Here is a 12,587-nt window from a genome sequence, read left to right on the forward strand (position 1 = left end):
GCTGTTCACTCAGGAGCACCAACAGATGAGGTCAGTGGTGATTTCCACAACGCTGACCAACTCAATTTATTCTTTTTAGTGTGTTGTCTTTTTTAGCACAATGCCTCGCCAAACCCAACCAACACAGAACAACAGCATAACTTCTCTGCTCTCTGTATCTCTAGCTGCAGCTCTCAGGGCTCTAGCTTTGCACTGATATCACTAGACAAGATCAATATTGTTGTATTTCCTGTTGGCATTAACAATAAAGTTCCAGTCTCTGGGGTTAGAGTCTGACCTGTTCATATCAAGGAGAATTGACTCATTCAGATAAAACCACTGCTTAAAATTAAATTTCCTTATTTAATTTGATTAATTCAATCAACTGCCCTGAAGAGTGGAGCGTTTACCCATATGGTCCTTACACTTTCGGAATTCTAATGAAATTAACAAGGTTTTAAAAAAAACAAAACAAAACAAAAATAAGTGCATCAAAACTCTTCTGAATTATAGAAAGCACAAGGAAACTATCTAAAAAGCAAACCTTTTACTCTCGGCATCTGTTTACAAGTTTCGATGGCTTTAGGATGCTTGTAGCAGAGCTACTACTCATTACATACCACTGTCTTCTGCAGCCACCATTTGAGGGAATGGATGATATTCTGAGGAACTATGAGGATCCCATCCCAAGGGGCATGGAGCTAGTTGTGAGCATGTGCCAGCCAGGCTTGCAGTGGTCTGAGCCTCAAACAGGCATGATGGACCACAAGTGCAAGTGCCATGTGGCCCAGCAGCTTCATGCAATTCCTCACCATAATGAGAGGTGATATCATAAAGTCTTGTATAATAAGTCTCAGTCATAAACCTGGCCCTGGGGAGCAAGGCCATGGTTGTGGTCGAATCCAAGTGGGCCCCCACGAAGTCTATTACCTGGGTAACAATGGACTTTTCCTTGTTCATAAGGAGGCTGAGTCTGTGAAACAGACTTTTGATGAGATCTGTATGTTGTAACACCTGGTCTCAAGTGTCCCCTGATTAGTCAATCGCCCAGGCAAGGAAATCCTGAACTCTGCACCTCCTTAGGAAGGCAGCCATGGCAACCATACACTTTGTGGAGACCCTGGGTGCCATGGACAGACCAAAAGGGAAGGCCAAAAACTGGAAATGATTGTGTCCTAGCTTAAACCTGAGAAACCTCTTGTGGGCTGATACAATAGAAATATGAAAATACACATCTTTCAGATTGAGGCCAGTGTACCAGTCCCCTGTCTCCAAGGAAGGGATAATGGAGACAATTGTGACCATCTTGAACCTTGTCTTTGTTATGAAGGTGATGAGGCCTCTTAGGACCAAAATGGGACTGAGGTCTCCTTTCGATTTTGGGATAAGGAAGTAACGGGAATAGAAATCCCTCCCCCTGAAATCACAAGGGACCTCCTCCAGGGCCTCCACCTGCAGAAGTGAGGACACATTTTAATGATCATGAGAAGGGTCCCTGAAGAGGGATGGGGATGGTGGGTGAGAAGGGGGTAGAGAGTGGAAACGGATAGCATACCCCACTACCTCCAAACCCAGCCCCCAACACAGTTGTAATTTGAGCCCAGGCCTGGTAAAAATGGGAAAGCCTGTCCCCAAAGAATGGGGTCAAGGCAAGAACCGGTATTCTGTCCTTGTGTGTATCTTCAAAATGAAGACTTGGGCTGTTGAGGAGGGGGTGGCCCATTGCCCCTTTCAGAGTCAGAGCACGACCTCCACCTTCTATTGTACCCACTAGTGTTATTGCCATTATTCCTGCCCCTACGTCTTCCTTGGTCTGACCTATATCCTTGGTAGATTGGTCTGACAGAGGGCATAGGGGTATAGTACATATCTGTGTTGCAGGGGCATGGATACTGTAATAAATAGGAGTGGCTAATGAGAGTCTGACTTACCTGAAGAGTATTTCACTCCATGGCTTTTTAATACCCAGTCATTTACTATGCTTGGAACAGTAGTTTTGTTTTTATAATGAAAATGTTTCCTTTTTGTTTTTATTTACTGGTATTGGTGGATTGTTGTGTCTTTAAGCCTAAGTGCCTAAATTGTCAGAGGAGAAGCAGAGCCCATAGTTCTCTATAGATTCCCTCTGTTTGTTTTCCCAACCCCAAGCAAAACGGAGGTTGGGGCAAGGGGGAGAGCTTTGCCATAGGGAGGGGATTCCCAAGTGATCTCTTCCCTGGAAAAGGGTTTATTTTATATTTTCTTTTACTCACTTGGGTGATGGCAGTGAGAGAATCAGTCTTGGTGTTTTTGCATCTCAAGGAGACTCAGACTGGACAAGTTTGTCTTTGGGAGTCAGCGAGACAGGTTTTACAGAGTTTATTCTACTAGCTGGCTCCCCATCTCTGCATTTGGAGTGTCAGGGTGGGAAATTGAGCCATGACAGATACCTAAGGACCTCAAGGGGGCCCTGGAGTCTTTCAAGTTATGAGGCTTGGCACCTGTCTGTTGTGAGACCAAGCCTGTCCGCTCAAATGGTAGGCCCTGCAATATGTTCTGGACCTGTGGGGGAATGCCTGACACTTTTAATCAGGCACCACAGTGCATTACAATACCAATGGTCATAGTACATGCCGCCGAATCTGCTGCATCTAGCATGGGCAGTAATGCTGTATGGGAGATCACTCTACCCTCCGCAGACAGTGCAGCAAACTTTTGATGGGAGTCTCATAGACTCATAGACTCCAGGGTCAGAAGGGACCATTATGATCATCTAGTCTGAGGGAGGCACTCCCTGAATCTGTCCACTGCCGACCACATGTTGTTTGCATACCTGCTTAACATCGTCTGTTGGTTAGCGATGCATAGTTGCAGGCCTCCCATAGCATATGCCTTTCTACCCAGTAGGTCAAACATCTTTGGCTCCCTACTCATCGGCATTGGCCTCAGCTGACCTTGCTTCTCCTTCTGGCTGGTTGCCTGCACCATGAGGGAGCATGGGGGTGGGTGGGAATATTAATGCTCGTGCCCCATCTGGGGGACGAAATAACGTCTCTCTGCTCTCTACTGGGTAGGTGGAACAGATGCTGGTGTTTGCCACAAATTATTGGAAATCTTTGCCACTGTCTTATTCAATGGCAATGCCAATTTTGGAGGGGTGTCCACCATTAAGATGTCCACCATAGAGTCAGCGTCTCCAGTAACCACCTCCACTTGGACCCCCAAATCGACTGCCAGCTTGCAGAGCAGATTCTGGTGGATCCTGGTATCCATAGGCTTGGCAGGGTCTGCCAAAGCCTCATTGGTGAGGATGACGATGACTGCCTGGGCATGGGCTGGTCCTGAAGTAGTTCCACGGTCTTCATTGCTGTTAGAGTCGGGGCTGTGTGTGTGTGATCTCGGGGTCTTGGGCCCTCAGCCAGAGGCCATTGTATGTCTTTTTTGAAGGCTTTCCCTATTCTCAGACGGGGGGCCCTCATTAAGGTCATTGCTGATGGTGTGCCCCTAGAGCAGGACGTCACCAAGCCCTGGGTTGAAGGCATTGGGCCCTGAGCCAATGGTAGGCCCAAGGGGTCCAGAAAGGCCACTGCAACTGTAGCTGAGGTGGCAAAGTTTGCTGCATCTGATACCCCTGGTGTCTGGACCTGTACCAGGAGCGTGATCGGTGCTCTGAGGTGGACCTGCGCAAAAAGGCCCTCGACCACACCTGCATCAGACTCTGACAATCAGTCAGACACCAACCAGGGAGGTGCCAGTGAGGGCACCTGGAACAGATGCCAGAGTCAGTGCCGTGCCACTGGCACCGGCCTGCCTCGATGGATCAGTGCCAGCCGTTCTATAGTTTTGGGGCTGGCATGACCTCTACATGCTGTACCCCAGTGCTGCCGGTGCCATGGCCCCCAGTGCTGCAGATCATGCTGTCAGGTCTGCTTGGCCAGTAATGCCAGTGCCGTGGACACAACCGGTACCGCAGGCATTACCTGCACCATAGATAGCATCAGCGGCACAGGTGGAACTGGCACTATCTGCGCTGCTGATGTCACTGGTGCTCTTGCCAGTGGGCCTATCCTGTGGCACTGCATATCTGGCCTGCTGCAGCTCAGAGTCCAGTGTTGGGGATGAGTCTGGTGAGGCTGAGAGCTCTATAAGTTCTCTGGCTACGCTGAAAGTGTCAGGAATCGATGGTGGCCTCACACCCTGTGGTACCATGTCCGGCACTCGACTGCTTGGAGGTGCCGACCTTATCCGGTGTCTAAGACTGGAAGCCTCAAGACGCAGAAGGGGCAGATCTTCCAATGGACGTTCGGCCTGGTGGTGCCCTCTGTGCCCTGTAAGGGGAAACTTCCCTTATGCTGTCTCCTCTTCTTGGGCACCAGAAATTGAGATTGGTGCCTGGGCACCGAGCTCTTCTGCAGAGCCACAGAATACCTCAGTGCTGTTGCAGTCTTGCGCACTGCGCATCACTGGTGCCAATTCTGGTGCTGGCTGCAGCGCAGACTCCAGGAGGAGCAGTTTTAAGTAAGAATTGTTTAGTGTGGGGCTTGAAGCTTCTGCACATTTTGTAGGAATCTGTGAGGTGACCCTCCCCCCGACACTTCAGACAAGAATTATCAGGGGCATTGGCTTTGAAAAAGTTGCCCAAGGTTTAAAGCTGTGTGGACTGGCATTCCCTCCCCAAGAGAGAAGTGGAAAGACCACCAACACTAACTATTTACACTGCAAGAAAAATCATAACTATCTACAATCTAACTATATACACACTGGGTTAGTTGAGACAGTGTGAAGATGCTCCAGCTACCATCATGGGCAGTAAGAACTGAGGTCGGGGAGGGCCAGCAGGGGTATATATGCACCGAAATAGCGGCACCACTCCCTGCTGGCCCGATGGGTACCGCTGGGAAAAAAGCTCCAGAATCCATGCACAAAGTGCATGCATATCTCATTCGAATGGACATGAGTGAGCACTTGAAGAAGAATCAGAAAAGCCATAACTTCACATACGCTGGAAACCATAGTTCATGTGTGTGTGTTGTCATGATGGACTGCATCTGTGCACTGAAATGAATAGGCATGTTTGCTGCCTTTCCAATTCCAATACTCCAGGGTTAATTTGTTACAAGTTTGTATTACATTGCCTGAAGGGTGGTTTGGTTTTTTTGGTTACATCAGTTTCTGTACTTGTCACGTTACTGAATTTGAGGGAAGCAGCCAGATCACTGCTGCACCCATAGGTGGGAGTGTTGGCCCCAAAAATGATATAAAAGGGGGCCATGTGAGGTGTTGAATAGAAGCTAACTGTCTGCTAATCCGATGTACGCTTTCCATGTGATTGTATAATGTCTGTGTGTGAAGTTATAAGCATGTACTTTGTATGGATACTGAATATTTCTCTGCATGTGGTTGAGCATTGGGCAGAGCCTGGCCTATGGACATGCTAATTAGTGAGGCTATGTGGGACAATAGCACTCAATGGGCTAAGGACACACCTTGGGAATGAAGACTGACACTTAAGGGCTGTCAGCAGGGAACACAGGGATAGGCCACTGGCCAGGTGACCTGCTGCAGCCAAGAAGAGACCAGGAAGAATGTATAAAGATGCCATGTGGCTGACTCCATCTTGGTACTCAGCTCAGCATTTCATCCCAGAGGCAGCAGTGCAGGGATCGAAGAGCCGGAAAGAACTGTGGTCCCATCCTAACCTAGGATGTGCAACAAGGACTTCTAAGCCAGCGGCTATAACATCTCTGCTAGAGCCTGCATCGAGAACTGGGAGATTCAATGCATGTAATGTATTATCCTTTAACAACCTCACTCTCATGCTTTTCTTTCTTGTAGCAATAAACCTTTAGATGTTATATTCTAAAGGATTGGCTCAGTGTGATTTGTGGGTAAGGTCCAGAGGGTAAATTGACCAGGGATCTGTGGTTGGTTTCTTGGAACCAGACAGAACTTGTTTGGGGGAGGTGAGATCAGATTCTAGAACCCTCACCTGTGTATGAATCCCAGGGCCATCTGGGGCACGGATATTGCTGGGGTGTTGGAGGGATTTTGCTCGTGAGGCTTTAGGCAGGCTGCTGAAGTGCTCTGTGGGACTGGTTTGTGGCCTGTTTGGAAAGGTCTCCAGTCTGGGGGCTGTGAGGAGCCCCGAATTTGAGCAATTCGCCCTGAGCGGACACCCTCAGCTGTATCCAGACCTGTCACAGTACTGTTTTCCCCATTCAATCAATTTCTATTTTTGGTGAACAAAGCATCTTTATTTAGTTCACACACTCATTGCGGAATATATAGTAGTGCTCAAAGCACACCATACTTGTAAATACACCACAAATACTCCACAATTCATAGCAGCACACAGATCTCCAGACTCTGAGAACACTACTGTGGCTGATCATTAAAGTGCTCTTTCAAAGCCTTCTTTACCTGCATAGCTCCACACTGATCTCTTATAAGGACACTTTGGTCTGGCTATCCAAACCAAGCCAAAAAACACTTCACCTCTGCCCTCCACCCTGGCTGTAGCTTTCCCCACTTTGCCTCACAGATATTATGCAAGACACAATAGGCAGCAATTATCACTGGATTATTTTTGATATCTTGCACTCAATATTCTTTATAGAAATATGCTTATGAATAGAAGATAACTGTTGCATGCTTTATGCAAAATACTCCATGTAAGATATCATTAAAATGTTATAATCTGCTGAGTATGTATATTCTATTTTTGAGCATGTTTTTTTTTAACCTGAAGTTAAAGAATATAAAGTGTAAACTTGTCTTACGAATGTAGCCCTGCTAAGTGAAGGCCATTAATGGTTCTTCAGGAACTTGATTCTTTAGCAAGAAACAATGATCTGTGAATGGTTTTGTTTTTCCTATAAGCTAGCTTACAAACTGGGTGGAGAGTTCCCACAAGCACTTGTGTTTAGGTCACCTGATGAGAGTCCATCTTCAATTTAGTGTTTTTGCACAAGAAGAAAGTGGGAAGGCTTCCCAGCAAACCGAGACTTCCCATCTTCTGCACAAGATGTTTAAGTGAGGAACCCCTAAATGGGTGGCCAGCAGTCCTGAGAACACTTCTGCTTACCACCCAAGATGACTGATGGAAACATCTATGACTGAACAAGGGGAAGGATTGGGCTCAGACTGGGGCTATGTCTAGACTACGGGATTTTTCAGGGAACGTGTCTGCTCTTCCCCATTTTTTTGCGGAAGAGCAGATGCACTCTTTCGGAAGCCCTGTCTTCCTCCTTCCACAAGGAAGGAGGACTCTTCCAAAAGAGGAGGATTTTCCGAAATTTGGCCCAGTGTAGATGGGCCAAATTTCAGAAAAGCCTCTAACGAAAAATTATTGGAAAAAGGTATGCAAATTGCGGAGCACAATTTGCGTACCTTTTCCCGATAGATCAGTGTAGTCTAGATATAGCCTGGGAGGTGTTCCAGCCTGTTAAAAAAAAGATTATTAGAACTACTGTTAGGGTAAGGTATAGCATATAATGAAGTTCTTAATGTGTTAGGCTTAGCTGGAATGTTTTATTTTGCTTAGTAAGTTACTTTGATCTGCCTGCTATTACTTGCAATCACTTAAATCCTGCATTTTATACTTCCTAAAACCACTTTTGTTTATTAATACACACAGTGTAAATAACTGTTTTGGAGGGAGGGACAACTGTACATCTCTCTCTCATTGAAAAAGGGGGCAAATATTTTATGAGCTTGCTCTGTATAAAACTTTATACAAACTTATTTGGGATTCTGATCCCATTGAAGCTGTGCACCTGGGTGCTGTGTCAAGTGTGTTTCACTGAGCTTTCCCAAAACAGGTCTACATTACTATTGTGGGCCATGACCCCATCTCTGTGCTAGTGCTAAAGGGGGCTGTATGGCCTGGCTCAGCAGGACAGGGTGGTGTGGTGCCTCAGCTAGTCAGGTAGGCGGGCTCAGTAATATCTCAGCATGTGAAATGACAGTCGCAAGGGGATCTGTGACCAAACCCATCACAATTGTTTCTCACTGAGATATAATTAAGCAAAAAGACACTGTGACCACTTCTTCAATCTAACACAAGCACATTCAACAGTCATTCGGTCAGTAATTGAATCTGTCTTTGGTGGTACTGAGTAGCTTCATGAACCAGCATGGCAAGGGGTAGGGTGGCTATCCCAGAATCACTATTGGCATTTCAATATCACAGTGGTAATCTGCTGGTCAGGAAAGAATGTCCCTCCTTGCAGCATTCTATAGTCCTGTGTTTTCAAAGAAACAAGCATCATGCATCGTCCCTGACCAGCCCACACGGTTATCAGTCAGTGATCCAACAATGCGGCTGTGTCTAAACTGGCCAGTTTTTCTGGAAAATCAGCCGCTTTTCCGGAAAAACTTGCCAGCTATCTACACTGGCCACTTGAATGTCCGCAAAAGCACTGACTTCCTACTGTAAGAAATCAGTACTTTTTGCGGAAATACTATGCTGCTCCTGTTCGGGCAAAAGACCCTTTTATGCAAAAGGGCCAGTGTAGACAGCTCAGATTCGTTTTGTGCAAAATAGCCCCGATCGCAAAAATGGCAATCGGGGCTTTTTTGCACAAAAGCGCGTCTAGATTGGCCACAGACGCTTTTCCGCAAAAAGTGCTTTTGCGGAAAAGCGTCCGTGCCAATCTAGATGCTCTTTTCCAAAAACGCTTTCAACGGAAAACTTTTCCGTTAAAAGCATTTCCGGAAAATCATGCCAGTCTAGACACAGCCTGCTTGTGTAACTACAGAAGAGTAATCCTTTCTGTTGATGTACTCTGTTGCACGGTGGGCTGGTGCCAAAATGCGGATACTTGTGTTATCTATTCCAGCTTGGGAACCACACTGTTACAAATGCATCCACATTGTTAGGATTCACAATTCTACAGAGCAGGAGCTGTTCATTGGGCCTACATTTTGTTTGATAACAACCCGCAATGTGTATTTACTAAAGTGATTTCCCACTGGCTAGTAGCAATCTTGTGTTGCAAGCCTCTGGAATATTATCACCACTCACTTCTCAACTGTCAATGCAACTCTCAATCTGGCAATTCTGTGCCAGAGAGCTGGTGTAAGTGTGGCACACAGATCCAAGAATGTGGCCTTTTGTATCCAAAACTTTTATATCCCGCAGCTGTTCATCCTAAACCAGCATTCTGATATGATCCCACCAATCAATGATCATTTCTCAGGCTAGGTAGTGGTGCTTCACTGCCGGCAAGTGCTATGTGAATGTCACCAACTACCTTGAATTGTTTTTCTTTGTCTGTTTGCAAATTGTCCTTGAAGAAATCCACAAAAGACTCTGCAAATACAAGAGAATACAGGGCCCTGTATTTGCCATGTTCATAAGAATCGCACAGAGCTCTATGGGTTTCATGTTTCTGTTAGAGATGGTGGACACTGAAAGGAGCTGCCCACAGGTTTGTGGGATTTAACAAAAAAGGCATGAAAATTATAGAATATGAATGACATTAAGGGATGGAGAAAGTTGCATACAGGGAAATTGGCCCTGAGCTTCTAGCTATCCCTAGTTGAACCATTTTCTATCCCACATCATATTGCAAAAAGATCCTAAAAGGCACTGTTTTGGATAGGAATGCAAATGACTAGTTGTCCCGTCCCCCCGCACACACACCACACTTGCTGCCTCTATCAGAAAGAGTCAGCAAGAAGGTGGGGGGAGAGGAGAAGGTGCTTCAAAGCAGCAGCACCGCATGGAGTCTGGGGCCAGAACTCCTCTACTGACCCCTGGTTCCCTGCAGTTCTGCCACTTTAAAACACCGCATAGAGCGTAATGCCAGGTTCCCTGTGGCATTTTAAACCAGCAGTGCCGCAGGGAGCCTGGGATCAGCTGAGGACCCAAAGTCCCCAGTGGACTCCAGGCTCCCTGTGGCACTGCTACTTTGAAATGTTGTGGGAAATATGGGCCCAACACGGGACTGCTTGAGTTCCCCCCACTTGCCCTGTGCTCCGCAGTGTTTTTGCTTTTGAACTGTAGCAACAATCCTGGGGCTGTTGCTACAATTCAAAGGTGGAGATGCCCTTATCGACTAATTGAATAGTCGATGCAAATTGCTCCATTCAATTAGCCAATTAATCAAAATTTTACATCCCGAGTATTGACACCACCACGTGATGCAGTAGGATCCCTACCTGTGGTATACTAGCACATTGAGATAAGCACGCCTGGTGAGTAAAAACAGTGAGGTGCAAATAGCTAAGTATGCACATGCCTGAGCAATCTACAAACCATGGCAGTTGTACACCAACATAACTTGCATCTACTAAAGTTTGTAATGTAGACATGAGCTGAATGGATGTCATTAAATTGATGCAAACTGGATTGTGTGTAGACAAGGTTTTAGAAAGTGATCATTTTTCTAATTGTGTTGCAATTTATGTCTGTAAGTTATCTTATTGAAAAAAATTTCTATAAGTTTCCTTTGTTTTTAATCTGTGCCTGTTATTGAATTTTCTCAATAAATGAAAATATGAGTTGCTCTAAAATGTGGTAGAATATCTGAAATATATATAAACGTCAGGAAACCTAGTACAGTATAATGTTCAAAGTATTTTTCATTTACCACTAGATGGCATTTTGTTCCCGGGAAATCAACAATAGAAATCCTGAGTTTGGATTGACATGAAATAGGAAGCAGGAAATATTGGGAAATGAAAATACTTAGTAATTTAGTTTCAAATTTTCTTTTTCAGATAAGAAGCCATTAATAAAAGCTCAATTGTACTATTAAATGTATTAGCTCCTCCATTCCATTCTCATGGGAAAGATCATTTTTATTTGTCAGCTACAATGATGAGCACAGCCAGTACTTAATAATGTATTTCTGAAAGGAAGCCCCTTATTTTAAAATTAAAGGCAATGTTAACCCTTTTCCTAGCCACTGAATAGATCTAGAAAATTACACTACTCCAGAATTTCCTGATGTTCCTGTTAAACATTCAGTGCAAAGAACAGCACAGAAGGGCAATTCATTTCAGCAGCAAAGGAGTTAAATGTTCTGCTTGTAAATTATTATACCTTATATTGGACCATTTTAATTTTAAACCACACTGATTTGTGAAGCAGTGACATGAAAATTATTGGGGGAGTCAGATTTTGAACAGAGGTGGAGCTAGAGGTAGGGGATGGAGAAGTGAGGTCATTGGCAGTTGCACATTCAATTGCACTTACTAGCTTTAAAAGGCCCCACTCGTATCTAAAGCCCATGGGGTATGTGCTGTTTTCTCCTCCATACCCTATTACCACTGCATACAACTCGCAAATCTTTACATATGCTGTAGGTTCTAATAGATTACCCATATCAGGGTCAGGGAGTATTACAAGTCTACTTCAAATACTTAAAAAATCATGTGTATTTCAACTACCCTGCCAGCAGGAAGCTTGCCCTTGCCTAGAAACCCCAAATGGCCAGTAATAGCTGCTCTAATGACTCTTTTAAACTAATCTAAATAAGAATTTCTTCAACTCTGAGGGGAAGTAGGAGAAGGAAAACAGAACTGTAAGGAGAAGGAGGATTACATGCTGGTAGTTTTAGTCACTAAAGAAGCTAAGAACCTCTGGAGATGTCTCTGCGCACAGTTTATAGCAATGTGAACAAATTAAATTCTTAAATAAGAACCAGCTACAGCAAAGTACACCAAGTAATCAGAGCATCAGTAAACTACTGAAGGAAACTGTATCAAGAAAGTGTGTAAAAAGCAACCATTTACCACAGATACGTGCCCATTAACACAGTTCCTACCAGTACCATCTGTAAACAGGAGAAGAGAAGGGGGCTGCCACACTGATGCTGAGATGCATACTAACATGTCTGCAAGGAATATTTGAGCCTCTGCTGCTTGTTCACAAAAACACTACAAAACTCTGGGCTTGTCTACATTGGAAAGATCTGCTAATACAATTTTTTCCTGCTATAATTATACAGGTACAATGATACTGAAATAGTGCACCCACACCACTTTGTTTAAGCTATTTAAATAACGATACCTACCTGTGTTTTTTGAAACAGCCATACAGCATTTTGGGCAAATGTTCCATGGTGCTCTCTCTCAGCTGTCACTCAATAACAAGTAGGACGTCTTTCTGTTACCCTCCTATTTGTGGATCCATAGATGGCTGACCAGCCTGATTCCGGAGATGCAGGTCTCATTGCAGAAGGGGCAGGTGCTGGCAGCTATTGGAGGGACAAGAGACAGTTTTTGCTGCTCTTTTCTCCTTCTCCACCTCTCCTCGTCTGCATTGTGGCAGGACCTCTCAAATTGTACCACCCCCTCACGGATTACCACCCTTCTCTGGGGATGGTCCTGGACAAGGTTCTCCCAAGTGCGTATACCGATGTCACACTATTTCATATTCACTTTCAACATGTCCTTAAATCGCTTCCTTCAGCCCCCAATGTTCCTCCGTCCTTCCTTCAGTTCAGAAAACAGAATCTGTTTTGGGAGGCGCTGATCAGGCATCCAGACCACGGGACCAGTCCAGCGAAGTTATTGGTAGATTACGATAGCTTCAATGCTGGTCATGTTCGACTCTTTCAGGCCACTAGTGTTTGTGTGCCTGTCCTCCCAAGGAATATTTAGGATTCTCCTGAGGCAGT

This window comes from Pelodiscus sinensis, chromosome 7 (genome assembly GCF_052426305.1).
Source record: "Pelodiscus sinensis isolate ZL-2025 chromosome 7, ASM5242630v1, whole genome shotgun sequence".
NCBI lineage: Eukaryota > Metazoa > Chordata > Testudines > Trionychidae > Pelodiscus > Pelodiscus sinensis.